Here is a 20,373-nt window from a genome sequence, read left to right as displayed (position 1 = left end):
ACTGGGAAATAGTAAAACTTGATAAGAGTAACAGTAAAAATATAACATTAAGTTTTGGACGTCTCTTGATCACTATTACTTTTAATCTTATGATACAATAAATGTTCTTTCTTTATACTCTTAAAATCCAGATTTTCTCTTGAGAGGAAATTAAATGTTACGAACATCATTTTCTTGTTCAGTTTCCCTCAGGAAATATATAGATATATATCAGAACTTTCTTTAACATTTTCATACTTTTCATACAATGTTCATACTTAGTAATTCAACAAGAAGCGATGCTTTTTGTTTTTTTGCTACTAGAGGGCTACCTGGGCTAGACATCCCTAATTTACTAGTGGTAGACGGTAGAGAGGGCACCTTGTCCACAACACCCACCTCCTACTCTTAGGTTACTCTTCGCAACTAATAGTTAGAATGGCTGTCACATTATAACTGAAAGGACAAGTACGTTCTGTGATGGGATTCCAACCCACTACCTGAAGATAGCGAGTGGTGCGTCATGACCACGAGGCCATGTTAGATCTGAAGAGCTTTCAAGAAGTTTCATACTATTTGACAGACACGTGTTATTCGGCGCTTACTCGTGCATCTAGACGTAACCTAAACTAACAATGTTTTCCAATATATTTTCCTTTTTCATGTTAGAAAGTGTTTTTCCTTTTTTGTTGTTGTTATTATTAACATCATGTTTATGAGTTTTGCTTCACGTGCTTCTTGTCATATTTCACGTTGTAAAAAATTAGATATAATTTAATGTTGTGTTTAAATTTTAAATGTGTATTTCTAGTTGGAATAAAAGATTCAGTTTTCAATTTTGTTTCTTCTTAAAATTCACTGTCTCAAAAAAGACGTGGCTTAAAAGGAAACATCAGGTACTGTTTGTGGAACTTATAAATATGTACTGCATCTCGTGACATGTAAGTACGATAATAGTATGAAAAAAAGAGAAAAAATATTTTTCTTTCTGTTTCTGGTTTTCTGCAATCCGAATAATATATATATTTGTTTATTTATGAATCTGTAACAGCCGTAATATTATTTTTGTACATATCTGAAAGCGCAGCAATTACAATTGCAAACGATTTTTTATGTTGTCGTTGTGTTTTCCGCCATACAAATTTCAGTATCTATTTCATTCGTACATGCTAGAATAACGCATTTCAAAGTAGTTGCTATGGTAACCATAGTCGTAGTTTTCAGCCGCGATTCTTACCTGGCATGGGAGACGTACAGACTTGCTAAGTAGACTTTCTATCAATATAATACCTCTGACGCAGTAAAGATCAAGTCGGAATCGCAACTTGTAATGCTTTCTATGCCAGTTTTATCTTTCGGGGCGATATATTATAATATATCATAATTGTCAGTTTTGAAATTTTGTCCTAACATTTCATACATATAAAATACACATTTTTACTAAAATTTGCCCTTTCTAGGATTGAAAAGCATGTTGTTCCTGATGGGACAGTGATAAGTCTGCGAACTTACAACGTTAAAAATTCAAGGCTCGATTCGCCGGGGTGGACACAACAATTATAATAGTATTAGTGGTGTTAAAAAATCAATTTAAAAGTTTTAGTTTTAGAGTTCAATTTCAATTTATTTCGCATTTTATTGCAAAATTACTTTTGAAACTACTGCTCAATAACAATAATTGTTGGGTTTTTGCAAAATAAAAAATAACTAGTTAAGTCTATTTATTAACACTTGATTGACGTGTATTCCCCTTTCTTATCCTTGTTTTAACAATTACAATAAAAGAGAAGTCAATGATAAAAACGTATTCTCTAAAAAATCGTAAACCATAACTAGTGTGTTGGTATTTCCTTCTCGGCTGTAGGAACCGCTTACAAGTGATTATGTTTTCTTAATATAACACCATATCATTTTTTGTATTTATTTAAATTCGACTGTATTAACGTATCCTAACCACGAGAAATCGCAATGAGTTTCCTGATCGCAATGAGTTTTTTGTAAATTCAGAATCAAAGCTAAGAATACGTCTTATAAGTTTCCTGCTCAGATTTATATAACATTATTAACAGTGGGTTTATGAAAGTTCCTTCCACTGGTCATTGTTACGTGGAAGTAAACAACACCTTTGTGTACTCAAATGGATCAAATACGGATATGGTTTTATTCTTATAAGTCACTCAAATAAAATTGTTTAAATCAATTTCTCTCGTCATTCTCTTGGTATTATAATGTTATCTATATATTTGTAACATAGTTTTCTGTTGCATGTTGTATTCGGTCACGAAACATAGTGATGGTGTTCCTGCTGGTAATATTAAGCTTGTTTTTTAATCCTTTAGTGCTATCTTTTCAATTACAGTACGGTGGACGGACAATATCCGAGATTACCTGGCAATGTTGAAACAAAAATACGACAGCATAAAACAGTATCTAAACAGTAACAATGAATTTCAAAACAAAAGAACCAAAACTGCAGCTCTTTCGGATATTAGACCATACTTCTTCGTGAGAATACAACGTGCTTTCGAATAATAGAATATTATTCTTCATAAGAATAAAGTGTGCTTTCGAATATTAGACCATACGTCTTCGTGAGAATACAGTGTGCTTTCCAATAGTCAAATATTCTTCTTCGTGAGGATACAGTGTGCTTTCGAATACTGTGCTTTTTTTTCAGAATTAAACGGTAACAACGTAAGAACGCTGTGCTGCACACATTTAGTGTAAATAAAAATGGCTATTTTTCACGATATTAAAGAGAGCTTTTAAATATTAGTCTATTCTATGTGATTCTGTGTTCTAATTTGTCAGAATTAAACAGTAAGAATGTTGTGCTACACGCGTTTCTGTAAATAAAACTTAAGTACCTTTGCTTTTTCTCTTCATATGAAATAATGAATGAAATGGATATTTAGAAATACTGAAAAATTATGTCACGTCAAATTTTATCATATTTGTTATTTTCGTTGCCAAACTAAATCTACGACACGTGGCTGAATAACAGTATTTTTCATTAAAAATAGGGCTTTAGTAGTTTCGTCTTTATAATTAACTCATATGAAAGACTTTGAAAATCATTTATACTAAATTGTCTGTTACAAAAAATCAACTATCGCTGTTTTGGTTGTTTGTACTGTAAACAACTAAACTATGGTACTAAATTCTGCGACAGTTAATGTATATAAATTTCACATACAAATTAAAGTAACACTTTTATTCAGATACATTTAACTTTTTGAACTTCTCGCAATGCTATACGAGGGCTAGCGTAGATAGCCCTCCCTAATTTAGCAGTGTAAGACTAGAGGGAAAGGAGGTAGTCATTACCACCCACCGCAAACTCTTGGACTACTCTTTTTTACTAACTAACAGTGGAATTGACCGTCACTTTATAATGCCCCCACGGCTGAAGGGGTGAGCATGTTTCGAGCGACGGGGATTCGAAGTTGCGACCCTCAGATTACGTGTCGAGCGCCTTAATCACCTGGCCATGTTGGGGCATTTAAATTTTTCAAATACTGTAAGGTTTTTTGGTTGTTTTTTTCAATTTTCTGAACAACTATTACGTCATATCACTGATACAGTCGTCGGTAAGTTGAGTTAAACTAATAACTCAGTTTATTAAAAGGTATTTATTTGAGTAAAATTGTTTCGTAGACTTTGTTGTTTGTTTGTTTGTTTTCAGAGCAAAGCCACAATGACCCCAGATTTTAGTGTTGTAAGTCCGTAGACTTACCGCTGTCCCATCGAGGGACCGTGATTTTTATAAAGAGCACTAATTTTAATAGTATTTCCTATATGAAATTGTGAAATAAAACATTTAGCTCTACATTTTATAACATCTTATAATAAGGTATACATAAAACATTAGTAACTTACACAAAAATGTTAGTGATAAATGTTCATACATCTGGTATACTTTCTTTTTCAACAAGTGCGTCTTTATTTGATATCCTGTAATTTATTCTTTATTACGTTTTAATGGGTTTTTTTACCTACTAATTGATTAACTCACTTACGCTTTGAACCATATGCAAATTAAAGTGTTTTCATGACAACGATATTGTCTTCAATCAGTATTACAGATATCAAAACACGACAGAGCACAGGGTTGCTTAAAAACAAAAAACTGTCGTATGTGTCTTCGGATTGGTTGTTCGATCGTATATACTTTTAAAGTTAGCCACTTTTAAAGTCTCAGATGCGCGTTCGCATTGGACGTTTTTTTAAAGTATCCAAATTAAAGTGTATGGGATTTGTTCAAACCCCCTCCCTCCTGATTCGTTTTCCACCAACCACATTCAAAGCATCTTCAACATTAACCCCACCGCTACTCTCTATACAACCATTTATATCCCTTTTTTTACTCATCTACATTGTTGCTATGGTGACGTAGGTATTGATTGGCACGAATCCTTCGTCTCCATTTGAACGGAAAGGGGCGTTCTTATGAAAGAGTTGATGTTAAATAATAAACCCTTTGCGTTTGATGTTCGATATTCTTAAGATACTATTATTTGGAGCCTCGAAGTCTGTGTAATACATCAACTGTACTTATTCACATTTCTCTAGTTCGTTTTGCTTTACTTCGTTTTATACTTACGATTGGTCTATCAGACCAAATAGTATATAGATATAAAATATTATTCCTAGTAGCGGACTGTTGATTATTTCGTTAGCCTTTGCATAGCTTGATAATCAGTTATTGCCTTTCTTAAATGTAAAGCTAAGTTTTTGGTTTTTTTTTCACCTTCAGTTGAACCTTGTTGCTTAGCGACTTCCACAATTTACCAGAGTTTGATGTCACTCATCACTGTATAAGTTTCATGTATAAATTAGATCTCTCACTCCTACACATTTAATTGCTATTAAGAAATTTATTGAACAAAGTATCGCATGTGAAAACCTTTTTCTATACGCATATTAGTAAAACGTATGATATCGCTTGAACTTTAATTTCCAAAAACCTCTATTAGTCAGATTTCAGATATTGTTTTCTGTCAGTAGTTATGCGTGTTTTCATGTGTTTTTTTTCAGAAACGTATCCCTAAAACTTCTTCAATTACATGATAATGTCTTCACATAATAACGTAAGACTGTTAAAACATAAATAACTTTACACGAACAAAACTAGTCAAAAAAATATATCTGAAATTTGTAAACGCATTCAGAAATCCGTTTATCTTTGTCAACATATATAGTGTAAATTTAATGTTTATATTTGGAATATGACGAAATCATGTATAAGTAAGTAACTATAATACAATATATATCAACCTGACTTGTATATTAATTAAAGCTAAATCTTAAAACAAGTAACGTAAATAATTTTAGGAAAAGAAAATTCCACTTTCAGCCTTTACAATAAAAAACTAACTTACGTAAAATGTTAGGTTTCAGACACCATAGAATACGTGACAATTGGAGTAAAAATGTCAATAAATTTTACAGCCAAATAACAAGAGATTTTTCTTCTGAACTTCATGAAACCAAATATTTTATACTAGCACGACAACATGTTATTTTACTTTAAAAGAAGTCGCTATTACTACAGTGGGATTAAGGTTTTGTTTCTGTTTTTTTTTCAGATAAATTTCTGTAAGGAAAATCGTAAAATTCAAAAATAAAATCGTTAGCACAACAGGATAATTTTTTTGTATTTCTCATTCTGTAGGAACTGGCATAATTTACATGAATTTTTTTTATCTTGATCGTATTTCAAGGAAAATGTGTGAAAGTTTTTTTTTCCTTAAACTCCAGTGCATTTTGCTTTATCATGACAAGCTAATCGGATCAGCGAAGAGCTTTTAGATATCGATTGAAAAAGCTAATACAAATTATCGATTGGTGTTACTCATACAAGACAGAACTGGACGTCTTCCTACCATCAGGTGAAAACATTTTTGGTGGAGCCGATTTCAATGTGGTAGTAGTGTTCAACATTTCAGCAAGCTTTAAGTTTATCTTACATTTGGAACCGAAAGACCTTATTATCTCGTCTAGAATGGAGAGACACTGAAATATAGCCACAATTACTGCAAGAAACGTAGTTATACCTGTCCAAAGCCAATATTTTATTATTTATACGCGGATAATAAAACGTATATATTTTGTGTTCAAGTCCTTACTAATATTTAAACAGTTTCCTAGACATTTAATTTTGGCTATCTTTGTTTTTTGTTGCTGTCTTTTAATAATAATACTATTTCTTGTACTATCCTACAGAGCAACTGAGTGGAAGCGTCAAAAACATTCTTTTTAAAAATACATTTTTAGCATTGATTTACCGCCAACACATATATAATCGCAAAAGAAGAAATGTCACAAACCATTGTAAAGTTATACCACTTATACAAAAGTGTTAATAGTATCATTTTAAAGTGAAATTATCTGTGACTATAGCATTCAAAAGCATCAGGGATATTCCATTTTTCAGACATGACCAAAAGGTCAGATGTAAAACACCTAACCCTAACTGAATCTGTAGCTTGCTGTTCATTTCTACATCTATTGTTTTAATAATGTCTGATAAACTCAATATCTCCGGAACTTATAAATGTTACAGTTACCTATATTTTCAATTTAAAATGATACCATCAACGCTTGATACAAATGGTATAATTTTACATTGGTTTGTGATATTTTTGCTGGCACTATCATATATCTGTTGAGGCGTGCATTTATATTACAAATGCTGTATTTTTATATAATTATCTCATCAGGGTATTGCCATGCTTTGATGTCATAGAGATAATTGTGAAATATATATATGTGTGTGTGTGTGTGTGTGTATAAATGTTTTTTCTTGCTTTTAGGTCTTGAAAATGAAAGAGTAACTGATATTCAAGTCTTAGGATAATCCAAGACTTATATTTATATATATGTCTTTTATCTGGAAGTTTTTCAAGCTAAAAACTCTTGGAGATCAACTAAATATCCTTTTGGGCAACATTTTGTTATAAAATTAAATTTCCCGTGTTTTTTTTAAATTGGTCTCTTGAAGATGATGGAATTTTTTCACCGAAGCATGTGGAGTTTTTAATTGTATATTTTAACTTTATACAATAAATTATTGTGCATCTTTAAATGTTGGATGTTCTTACTTATTTTATGAAATTTATGCACAAGAACGGTATTAGAATACACTGAACATTTAATGTTTTTTTTCACTTTTTTATTTAGTAATCACATTGAAATTTATCCGATCGTTAATAACACGTTTGATGTACATATAATTTCAACAAGTCTGGTTCAATGGATTCATTAGTATTTGTGAAGAGAATCTGTGAACAGTTTTTATTCTATATCGCTATGTGCGGACATTTCAGTTCAGTGAACGCGCCACACCCAAACATTCAGCTCGAGTGGTTTGTATCTCCATATAAAGTGGCATTCCAGAGGGCTTCGTTCTATGATTGTTTACCTAAAGAAACTTTTCCAGTTCGTGTTAGTACAATAATGTACACGTTCAGAGTACGAGAATATCTCTAATAGAGAATGATTATTGTATGTCTTTGTGAACTCTAGTTAAAATAAAAGTAGAACAGTATATTTTAACACAGAAAGTGTTTTTTTTTAATCAAAGGTTTTACCTTATAAATAACAAATTAATTGTTTAAGGTTCAAAAATTATATTTGGTTCTTTTTACGCACGAAGCAACACAGCGGTTTCTGTGCTCTACCCACCATGGATATCGAATCACAATTTCTAGAATCGTAAGCCTACAGACTTGACGCTGAAGCACTGGAGGGTTTATACGAACAATACATATTATCACATTTTTGTGTCAGTTAACTTCATTATGCTACAATTTTTAAACCATAATTATTATATTAGCGTGTTTATAATAATCTAACGCTTATGACGAATCTTCCTCACCCCAATATTTTCTGGAATTAAGAAAAAATAATATCATATGGAAATAAATATTGGCTTTTCGTAATAACGTTGCATCTTAGATGATTGCGATGTGTTCATATATCTGTGTTTGTGACGGCGGAAATACGTTGACTTACAACGCTAGAAATCGGGTTTTAATAACCTTGGCAAGCAGAGCACACATAGCCCATTGTGTATATTTGCGCTTAACTTCAAACAAATGAACAAATAGTTCGAAAATTTTCTATATAATTATTCTGCTTTATCTTTGTATATTGTTTACCTTAGAAAACACATTACAAGCTTCAAGATTATAGTAACTGAATGCCAGCGGTTTACCATAATTTCTTATATTATAGATGCATTAACCACTTGCGTATCTAGGAATGATTAAACCTTGTGCGTTTGTACATACGGTTATTCATTATACATATAATTATTCGTTCCTGAGCAACCACAGTGAACTTAATCAAGATCAGGAATCCTGTCACGAATTTATGTTAATGATATATTATCAGTTATATCATTATTCAGAAAAACCGGTTTTCTTATCACGATCTCTCGCCTGATGTCGAACAAAGATAAGCCAACATTAAAGTAATTAATTCAGTAGCTCTCAGTAAACGGAGACATGAGTTGTTATCATGCTCTTTGTGCGTGACAGAGCAAAGCAGGATACCACACTACGTATTTTGTAAATGTACCGAAGAAAATTTTAAGCGCAAAAAAAAATAACAGAATGAAATAATTTCACCAAATTTAAAGAGTTATTTCGTACTATTAGTTATCAACCTTCTGCACTTCGTGAAAAAATCTGATGAAACTGAGTGAGATTTGTGATATGAATATAAAGGTTGTTACACTTCATAACGGCTTAATGACATATCTTCTTGTGTTATTGGAGTTAATTCGGTAAATTATCATGAATATTACATTTTTCTTTTAACGTTTCTGTTTGTACTCATAACTTAAGTAGTTGATAATTTATACCTAAAATGTAAGTCGTCAAAAGACGTTCGGGTCTCAACTCACTGGATACGTTGCCCAGCTAATTGACTAGTTTCCATTATTTAATAAACATTATATATTCTTAACTGATTCTCTTTTAACAATAAACTAACTTTATCGTAATTTAACAGACGAAAATAGTATCTATATATGAGCATACGTAACTTTCATTTAATCTTCGTTTAGATTCAGAAAGAAACATACTAAAAGTTTGAAAAACTTCTAACACTCTGTCTGTGCGATTCTTTAAAAGTTCCTCTGGTATCCATCACGAATAGGTTATAACAGAATTGCATTATGAACGTTTTGCAGAGTTTATCACGAAATCAATTATTTTGCTTGTGCATTGGATTAACTAAGTACAAAGCGTTAAGTGGAAACAGAGAAACCGAATATTTTAAAAAGATATTCACAGCATATATATAAGAACGTGTTAATCATTTTTCAGAATATTTACAAGAGGAGTGTATATGAAATACAGAAACAACAAATCTTTATTAGAACACCGAATCACTGACAAAGATTTCTAAACGCAATAATTTATCAGTTCTTTTATTTTTTCAAATAGTAGTTCTAATACTGAACCTATTATTGATCGTTTGCAAACCTAATGTTTAGTGTATTTATTAGTATTTTTAATTTTTATTTTGTATGTTTCTCTATTTATATAGCAAAAAATATATTTTTTTTATCGAAGAGAAACTAACCGTCTTTTCTTTTGGCTTGTCATGTCATAACGGTCAGAGGGAATATAACTTTGGGGTATTGGCTACATAGTTAAATAATAGAAGTATTTTATAATTTTGTGATGTGAAAAATAATAAATGTTCCTCAGTTTCGATACCCTTGGTATCACACCAAACATGTTCGCCCTTTCAGCCGTGGGGACGTTATATTGTGACGGTCAGTCCCACTATTCAGTGATGTCGAGGAAACCCACTTGCAGAGAAATATATATGCAAAAACGGCTCGTTTGGGTTGAGAAAATATTTTACATAGAAGAACGAACAACGTTTCGACCTTCTATGTAAAATATTTTCTCAACCCAAACGAGCCGTGTTTTTGCATATATAGTCCCACTATTTGTTGTTAAAAAGTAGCCCAAGAATTGGCGGTGGGTGGTGATGACTAGCTGCTTTCCCTCTAGTCTTGCACTGCTAAATTAGGTACGGCTAGCGCAGATAGCCCTCGTGTAGGTTTGCGCGAAATTCGAAACCAAACAAACAAAACAAACCGATACCCTTGGTGATCAGAGCACTAATAGCCTAGTGTGTCACTTTGTGCTTAATTCTAAACACACACACGCCACGAAGAGAGATCTGATAATTCTCCAATCTTTGTACATGTCGTGGCCTGGCATGGCCAAGCGCGTAAGGCGTGCGACTCGTAATCCGAGGGTCGCGTGTTCGCGCCCGCGTCGCGCTAAACATGCTCGCCCTCCCAGCCGTGGGGGCGTATAATGTGACGGTCAATCCCACTATTCGTTGGTAAAAGAGTAGCCCAAGAGTTGGCGGTGGGTGGTGATGACTAGCTGCCTTCTCTCTAGTCTTACACTGCTAAATTAGGGACGGCTAGCACAGATAGCCCTCGAGTAGCTTTGTGCGAAATTCCAAAAAACAAACAAAACAAACAAACTTTGTACATGTCTTGACTACTTGTTATGTAATGATGAAATAGAAACCCTATAACCCGATTGCTTTTGAAAGGTGGACCTTTCGAAAGTGTTCGGTTTGTAGGGTTTCTATTTCATTTTTATCAAGGCTACTTAGACCTACGTGCTTTTAGAACACCATGTTATGTAATGATCATATTTACGTTGATTTAGAGGAGAGGCAAACATTTTTGTTTCTTTTTCGTAGATTTCTAATAATTATATGACTTGTAGAATATCCGCAATCATACAAAATAAAAAGCTTTGAATGATATAGTTTCATGTTAATTTAATATTGGTTTAAAAGTATTACGTCTAATGCATACGCCCTCTGGGAAATAATCAAAGTTCAAAGATAATGTTACTATTGGAGACGAGTATTCTGCTTTCATCTATTTTATTAAATTAAAAACGTTTACAAGTACTCACAGATTAAATATAGTAAAAAGCACAAAATTAACGAAGAAATTATATTGGATATAAGTCATTGTTTCGCGAAGTACTAATAATCCAATTAATGTGTATATTAATTCTTCGGCCTAGAACAAACAACATTTCACAAACAAACAGTTACATGAGCCTGTGTGGTGATTAAGTGATGGATTCTAAGGTAATAGAGAGAGAGAAGCACTGCATTGTTATAGAAATCCTAATTGGCAAAATAGTCTCGTGTCAGTCACAAAGACAGAGTAGTAATAAAAAATACATTTTTAAGTTTGTTCGAAGACAATGAGAACCATCCAAAACCATGTTTTGCATTGTTATTGCCAGAATTATCACATGCTTTTTAACTCGCCAACCAACTCATTTTTAACACTCTTATGTTATCTTATATAACTAAATTTACAGAACTCCTGTATCATACCTCTCAATGTAAACAAGAACTCAAACACTTAATACTAATATTTTAACACCCTGGTGTTAGACAGCTTCTATAAATAAATTTATAAAACTCCTGTATCATACCTCTCACTGTAAACAATAACTCAAACACTTTATACTAATATTTTAACACCCTGGTGTTAGGTAACTCTAATGACTAAACGAACAAAAGACTCCCACCCCTAACCTACTGTTATTTTAACAGTCCTAAGAGATAGGTAACTGAAGTTGCTATTTATCAAAAAATCTAATAAAGTGTCATGTTTTTACCAATAAACTTTAAGCTAATCTAATTATCTAATATCTACTGGATTTAGAATATTGGCAACCACTTCGTTTAAGAAAGTGTCCAAAAACATTTTTTTTAATGTTATAGGTAACTTCACTTTATTGAAACGAATCAGCCTTAACTGCAAACACGACTTAATATTCTAGATATACTGTATGTAGAATATCCATGTTAAATATTACGATCATTTCAATCACATAATAAAGCTATGTGATAATAAAGATATTTGCACTCACTCCTGGTAAAATGATTACCTTTAAGAATCAGCTTACCAATCCCAACCACAATCTTTGAATGCGAATAATAGATTAGCACCACCTGTAAGGCCACTTATGGCTAAACTTATAAGCTTTATAGATTTGAAACAGGTGTTTTATGTAAGTTGTAGATCACTACGCTGTTATCACTGATCTAAGTGTAGCTGTTAGAGGCAAACTTACTTTGGTTCGGATGTTAGCGCAGGGAAAAAAAAAAGATAACGTTAATAACAAATGCATTTATAAATATAGTCTAGTTTCGTCTTCTCCACAACTTCAAATTTATATTTTTGAAGAATATTTTCAGTGCCATAAGGCTCTATAGATATTTTAGGATTGATTATATGAGCTTTTGGATTATACATATGAAAAAAAACAAATAAATTATTTCAATGTGAGGTAATATGTTTGATTACGATATACTGATTTGATTCAAAACAAATTTGATAATCTTACATGCCTTCACCTTACGTAAGTATTTAGGAAGATAAGTAGGAAGTAGCGTTTCTTGGAAAAACAAAAAGTTTGTAATTATATATTTGATTCTTAAGACACTTTCTCGTTTACTGTCTCATTCAAGCGCCCACATCAATATGTTACACCTGCCTTAAGTCTGATAGAATTGTATATCAAATATGGTTTTTATTAAGTCCTCTCTTTTATGCTTGAAAATTGATGTAGCTCACATTTCTTTCAGCAGGAATTTTGTTTCGTCTCAGAGTAAATATTTGGTTGTGGATATTTATCTAAAAGCTAGTGATATTCAAAAGGATTTGCCAGTAAACTTCCGCACACATGCTATTGGCCTTCCTTATCCATTTACCTTTCTATAGCTGGTATGGCCAGGTGGTTAAGGCACTCGACTCATAATTCGAGGCTCGCAGGTTCGAATCCCTGTCGCTTCAAACATGGTCGCTATTTCAGCCGTGGTGGTATTATAATGTGACGATCAGTCCCACTATTTGTTGGTAAAAGAGTAGCTCAAGAATTGGCGGTGGGTGGTGATGACTAGCTGCCTTCCCTCTAGTCTTACACTGCTAAATTAGGGACGGCTAGCACAGATAGCCCTCGTGTAGCTTTGCGCGATATTTAAACCTGTATTTTATTTATAAATTTTCTTCCTTTTAACCCTATAGCAACATAATTTTTTTGTGTAAAGTACTGAAACTTATGTAGTATTTAAAACTGTATAAAGTTTGGTATCATATACAATACTGTGCAAATATGTTGGGACAAGAGAATGTATTGTCATTATTTTCACTTTATGGGGCCAGGGTGAAAATACTTATCATTCTTTAGAATTATCATATACTTGTAACAAGGGTATGTCATAAGAGTTCTGCTTGAATGAACATACTGATCAAATTAAAGGTCTGAAATAACTGTCTTGGTACCCTATGCAGTGTCTTAACTATGTAGAAAGAAGCTAGCAAATTGCCAGTAGAACAATGGTTCGCATAAAAACTTTACTTGATGCTGGTTGGACTCGTCTGCATATTGCTGGAGACGTGAAATGCTCCCCAAAACACGGTCAAGTTCGTCCTAGACTGTGAGACAGGTGAATTTGAAAATAGAAAAGGAACACATAAACTCAATAATACTGGTGATAAGTATCTTTGTTTATGCAGTCTTTGAAACAGGGGAAGACTGCCACTGATCTCAAGTATAAGATAAACAACTATGTATTAAATGACAGAAAAGTGTCCAGATCTATGTGATCCAGAAGACTTAATGAAAATGGAATATTTGGTTGTGTAGCAGTTAAAGAAACCTTTACCTCGATCTCCAAATCAAAACAGTACTGTGGATGGTTGAAGCGATGTGTTATGGAGGGATAAGTCTAAGTTTGAAATGTTTGGTTTGAAAGCATAGGTTGCATACCCAGCGAAAGAATGGTAAAGGTCACATACCTCAATGCATGGCACATACCATGAAATATAGGGGAGGCAGTGTGATGGTTTGGGGGTGTTTTGTTTTTTTCTGCTAGGACTGTTAATGATTGAAACATTGTGTTATGGACGGATGAGTCCAAGTTTGAAATATTTGGTTAAAAAGCGTAGGTTGTATACCCATCGAAAGAAAGGTAAAAGATTCTTACCACAATGCATGGCATCAAGAAAATAATGACTCCAAATATTCATCCAATCTATGCAGAAATTACTTAGTTAAGAAAGATGCTGCTGAAATTATTCGAATAATACAATGGCCTCATAAGAGCCCCGATTTCAACCCAACTATTGAGTAAATCTGGGATTTGATATATCAAAAATTTTACAAATAAAAATTACATACAACAAACAACTTTATTTGAGTGCATTGAAGACATTTGGAGAGAAATCACAAAGGACACTTTGATTAATCATGTTGCAACAATACCTGAATGACTTTTAGCAGTTATTAAAATAAAAGAAGGAAACACAAAATGGTACTTTTTTGCTGAACTCAAGCACTTTCACTGAATTTTTTATTGTACTAAATATGAAGATTAATAAAAGTTTGATGTTTCACCTGTGATTTACCTTCCATTGTTCTTTGAAAGTAACCTGAACTCTAATTTTTGACTTTGTCCTAACACTTTTGCATAGTAGTGTAAGTCATGCTTTTCACTCAGACTAGACGCATTTTTAAATGTATTTAAAATATTTATGTATTTTTTTACATAAGACATTAAAACGTAACTCCTATCACAGAAACTGGAGATTTATGTTCAAGTTTGCATTTTATTTGAAAAACTGGTTTGAAAAACTGGTTTGTGTGACTTAATAGTGAGATTGCGATGAACTTATTAAATTAATAAGGAAAAAAGCGTAAAAACTACGGCTATTTTCCCTCAAAGATTCCTCCATCCAAATCTGTAATCGAAGTGCATAGGTACTGAATACACATATTTATATCATTTATAAACATACTCGCCCTCCCAGCCGTGGGGGCGTATAATGTGACGGTCAATCCCACTATTCGTTGGTAAAAGAGTAGCCCAAGAGTTGGCAGTGGGTGGTGATGACTAGCTGCCTTCCCTCTAGTCTTACACTGCTAAATTAGGGACGGCTAGCGCAGATAGCCCTCGAGTAGCTTTGTGCGAAATTCCAAAAAACAAACAAAAGACTTAAGGTGAAGGTTTCTAGTAACTTATATATAAATATTTTTCTATTCCTTTTAAGATTTTGTTAGGCATTTGATAAATGTACGACCCGATATCAGGTTTAAAATTTCAACGTTTCTCTTTTCGTTTTTACCTCACAGACTGATAATCTCGTTAGATAATAATATCATATAACCTTTTGTTGAGGTTCTTTATAAGAGAGATGTCCAGACCCTTTGTGATAGAAAACCTCTTCTCCCATTGTCATTCGTGGACGTATAAGACCATGTTTAAGCAGATCAAAGTCACAGAAGTCCACTATACTATATTGTGTAACTTGACAGATATTTGGTTGAATGGAACTACCTGTGATTCCAATTCTTTCTCACGAAAACAACCGTTAATTTTGAAATATTGCGGTAAACTTTTGAACTTTCATCAGCTCTTAACCTCGTTTATTCTCTTGCTAACGGTATCACGAGATACGTTCATCTTCGTCACAATTACTATTTTAGCCGGAGGGTTTTAGCTTATAGCTTTGCTATAAATTGGTTTGGAGAGTTGTTTCAGATATTTGCTGTTCTTAAAGGTCCGATGTGGTAGTTTTCTTTGCTTTCAGAAAGAAAATCAAATTATCTCTTTTTCGAAATATTTTGTCCTTTGACTCTATGTCGTTTAGCAATCTCGCTATATGAGAAACGTCCTCTGAAAGGTCTATGACACGTTTCTTCAACCGTAAAGCTACACGTTGCGCCATTGCACTCAGACACAATTAACTTTAGGCTTCCCGAGTACAACTAAGATTTAAAGTTTTCTCTAAACATAATAATTTTGTAGACCAATATATTTACTCAAGCCAGACAGTTCAGTGGCAGTTTTTCATTTAAAGGTACCAGTAAGTTAATGTTACTTACTTGAAAAACTCGTAGCGCAGTAATAGTTTCACTTTCATTCTGTGGCAACTTCTTTCTCGTTGGTTAACCGATGTCAGTTAGCCTGTTATCCATCTGGATAACAGCTTTAATGGAATATATTTTTCTAACTTAAAAAAATGCCATATGAAACCTTAAAAATGTAAACAAAAATACATGAATTATAAATGTGAGTTAGACAATGTAATGCTTGGCTCAAAGAAGTCGATATGTTTACTTATTGTTAAAGGTCATAATCACTTTATTAAATCTCTTCCTTTCTTCACTGGGAGAGTAGAATCGTGAGTTTTGCACCAGTTATTAATTTTTTCTATAAAACGCATGCAAGGTATGAATACGGGTTAGTATGAACGTTCTCAGTACTATTCTATCTTCAATGATTTGTATGGGAATCTATAAGTGAATTGTTCGAGTCAAATTGTAATAAATGTAAACTTCCGATTGGATCAAAAATAAGAATACAAACCAATATAAACTTACATTTAGGAGACCATTTTTTTTAACCAAACTGTAATTTACTGAAGGTACACAATAATGGAAACATAACTAACTCAAAGAATATTTTTATGTAATAATTGGCAGCTGAATATATTAATAACCACTGATTTGATTATTTTGTGTTTTACGTTTTTTGGCCAAAGAAATGTATTGCTTTATTCGCCCTTAGACTGAAGGAAAGTCCATCTGAAACAAACGAGCTTATCTAATTAGTTCTCTTTGCCTTGGGCTAGGACTCTGTTCTTGGCCTCAAAATGTGAGAACCAGCACATCAATTAATCTATTTTTAATGTATATATATATATATATATATACAAAACGTTTATTTACTGAAATTCGTTTTAAATTCCAATATAATTCATTGGTGTTCATTTTTTTGTTTTTTTTGTTCACAGTACCTTAATAAGAAAACGATATTTGATATCATTGTGTCTCCTTACCACCTGGAAACGAAAGCATGGTATATATAATTATATGAAAATTAACGATTTTAAAAAATATGAGCCATTCTTGTCAAAACCATCCTTATAGGATGTTACTTTTTTTAAAATACGGATTTATTTTCCGTTTCATCAATCTGAACCACAGGTAATCTTAGAGGTCTAAAATTATTGTCAGAGGTGATAAGGCAATGCTCTATAATTTTACTACGTTCCCATATTGAGGTATATTAACCAGAGGTCTTCTTTCTGCGACAACCATCGCAGTTGATATTATAACAATAATAGAGATCAGTAGCAGAAGTTGGACAAACCGTCATTTCTCTGTGATCTTCGTTTTTTATGACATTATAGCACAGTCATTTGTCATATGGCACGAAAAGGTTTCCATAACACTATACTGTATATAGAGGTCTTTCTTGAGTAAAATGATGTTATATAAGAGGAAATAACCTATAAAATTACAATTCAACCAATCTTGCCTGCTACATAATTTCACTTGTAAAGAGCGACGTTGATTTTGGGTTCATGATGGATATGCATTGATATGAATAGCAAATTTTGGCCATTGCATTCAAGGGCTCTCGCTGTATAAACTCATGTCATGTGTTATTTCTGATTATAGATTTAATGATGTTAAAGTAATATTACTATGAATTATCAATGACATCTAGCCAAATCAGTTAGATCATTTTAACACTTTTATTTATCCCCATTAATATCGATTGTTTTAGGCATTATAAAACAAAAACTGTTTGTTTAAAATTCGCCCCCGCTAGTACAGCGGTATGTCTCCGGATTTACAACGCTAAAATCAGGGGTTCGATTCCCCTCGGTGGGCTTAGCAGATAGCCCTTTGTGGCTTTGCTAAAAGAAAAACACACACTCTTGTTTAAAATTCAAAACGCATTTGGTGACAAGCTCAGTGTCTGAAAAGGTAATATTTTGTAATAAAAATTATTAATAAAACATTTTATCTTTTAAATAGTGTCGTAACAGCATAATCACTTTGTATTTTATGTTAATTTTTATGTTCTAATCGGTTATCTGATTTGTTCGTTATTACTGGAACAATAATAAAGTTCCATTTTATCAAGTTAAAGATGTTGTCCATCTTTAAACACACGTGTACGCATAACAGAAACTAATGACATTATTCGATACCTGAAATTTTTAAAATTTTGTTTCTCACCCACACACTGAGATAGTACATGATGTGTTTTACTACTGGGTATATTTAATAGTAAGGTGAAATGATTATTTGAAGTAGAATCATTTGTTATGATACCACGATAGGTGTTGTGGTTAAGAGACGCGTAGAATAAACTTATGTCACCTTCTACTGGATAGAATTGTCAATAAAAACATTTTAGGTTTTTTTTTCTGCAACCCGTGTCCCCTGCTAATACAGCGGTAAGTCTACGGATTTACAACGCTACAATCAGGGGTTCAATTCCCCTCTGTGGACTCAGCAGATAGCCTGATGTGGCTTTGCTCTATGAAAGCACACACTGTAACCCATATTATTAAAAACTCTACTCTTTAATGTATATTTCTACAAAAAACTTCTAATTAATAAAAGAGTAATTACAATAAATCAGCAGAAACTTTCAAATAATATAATAGTAATTTGAGTTTAAAGACGATTTTAAAACATAAAGTTCAGTATTCATTTTGATTTTAGTCCGACATAAAGAAAAGTGTCAATATATTTATAAATTTATTGGGTAGTAACGTCATGCATAAGACTAGAGGGAAGGCAATTAGTCATCACCACCCACCGCCAACTCTTGGGCTACTATTTTACCAACAAATAGTGAATTGACCGTAACATTATAATGCCCCCACGGCTGAAAGGGCGAGCGTGTTTGGTGTGACGGGGATTTGCAGTGTGAGACTAGAAGGAAGGCAGCTAATCATCACCACCCACCGCCAACTCTTAGGCTACTCTTTTACCAACGAATAGTGGGATTGACCGTAATATTATAACTCCCCCGGCTGAAAAAGGGAACATGTTTGGTTCCACGGGGTTGCGAACCCGCAACCCTCAGATTACGAGTCGCACGCTTTAACCCAACTGGCCATGCCGAGCCATTTAAAATTGTAACCATGTGTATGAATTAATATGTAATACTTTTAATATTACTGTTGTAGTTTGCAGCCGTGTTGCTTCGACAATAAATCATTTTTCAGTGGATATCCAATTAAATACAATTGTTGTAAAGATTCCTCATTCATCTCGCTTATAGAATTTTAAAAACATTGCTTTGGTTTCTCTCCATTGCATTCTGCCGTCTATACACCTGTAATTTTGTAACATTGTAGAATATCTTATTTCCAGAGCAGACAGAATACATTATAAAAGTAATGTTTTATTCTGTTCCTGGTCATTCGAAGTAAACAGCGCTACGTGTCTTTCTACCACTCAAGAGCCTTCGTAGTGAAGACACATCTCCTATTCTTTCTCTTCTGTTTTTTTTTAACTTGGTCGGAACTCTCGATCAGTTCTCAGTTATTGAAAGGCAAAGCCGTTGCGTCAAGGACTGACATTCGTCGCTACTTGAGTAGAATTTCCTTCTCCATTGGATTTTTTTTTTTATTTTAGATCTGGTGTCTGCCGCCTATGGAAAATTTCTGCATCAAATCTTTTTACGTAGGGGAAGTAAGTCAGCAACATAAACGGCGCTGCCCGGCACGCGCCACAAAGCAGCAGACATAGTCCACTCGACCTCGTGCGATGGCTGTCTCGTGGAGCAAGCAAAAGTAAAAACATAAAAGTAGCGTGGTGCAACACCAAGAAGTACCTCGATAACTACTGCCTCATTGCTTTAGTTCCTAAAACATCTGTACTTACCTCCTTCTAAGAAGCCTGTAATAAAAAAAGAGAGAGAAAGAAAAGAAACGGACGATTCATCTTTGACCAGCGGTCATCACAGCTGTCGTGCTGTATGGAATACCTATTTCAGGTTACTGCTGATAATCGAAATCTGCCAGGAAGCAGTTTGATATAGTCTTATTGTAAATAGGTAAACGTTTTGAATCTCATTGCCTGTACCTAAACTCATAACTTTTTGCTACCGTTTAAGTAGAACAACTGACAAAGATTTTTACAGGAAGTTACGATATATTATGTTAATCTGCGTTTGCACTCTGCTTAGTCAAAACACATTAAGAACAACCCGTACTGGTAATCAAACTGTTTGTTGTTTATAAAAAAAAAAAAACGTTCAGTTTAAATATTAGTTGTTGAAGTGTGTTCGTTTTCAGGTAAAAATGTCAAAAACCTATCGTATTCGAATGTTTTTTTAAGACAACGTAATATTATTTTAATACGTTTGTATGATAAAGTTCTTTATTACGCAGTGATAAAGTTTATTGCTCAATGAAGTTATTTAGAACACTTATATAACATAAAGAAAGGCATTCTATTTCATTCTAATCTGTGATTGTTTCAAACGTGAATACAGAAGATGGAA

At 33.2% G+C, this 20,373-nt stretch overlaps 1 protein-coding gene across 5 annotated transcripts in view; it reads left to right on the top strand.

Annotated features, from left to right (window-relative positions):
- Positions 1-20,373, top strand: part of LOC143233196 (uncharacterized) — a 140,592-nt gene that overhangs the window by 62,395 nt on the left and 57,824 nt on the right. The window contains exon 1 of one of the 5 annotated variants that reach the window (XM_076469167.1): positions 19,540-19,923. The exons of the other annotated variants lie outside the window; for them this stretch is intronic. The gene's annotated coding sequence lies outside the window, so the exon portion shown is untranslated. Of the gene's footprint in view, positions 1-19,539; positions 19,924-20,373 lie in introns of those variants that run through there. 5 annotated transcript variants of the gene reach the window in all.

The sequence above is a fragment of the Tachypleus tridentatus genome, chromosome 12 (genome assembly GCF_004210375.1).
Source record: "Tachypleus tridentatus isolate NWPU-2018 chromosome 12, ASM421037v1, whole genome shotgun sequence".
In the NCBI taxonomy this organism is placed as follows: Eukaryota; Metazoa; Arthropoda; class Merostomata; order Xiphosura; family Limulidae; genus Tachypleus; species Tachypleus tridentatus.
This window is presented reverse-complemented; position numbering and strand designations above follow the sequence as displayed.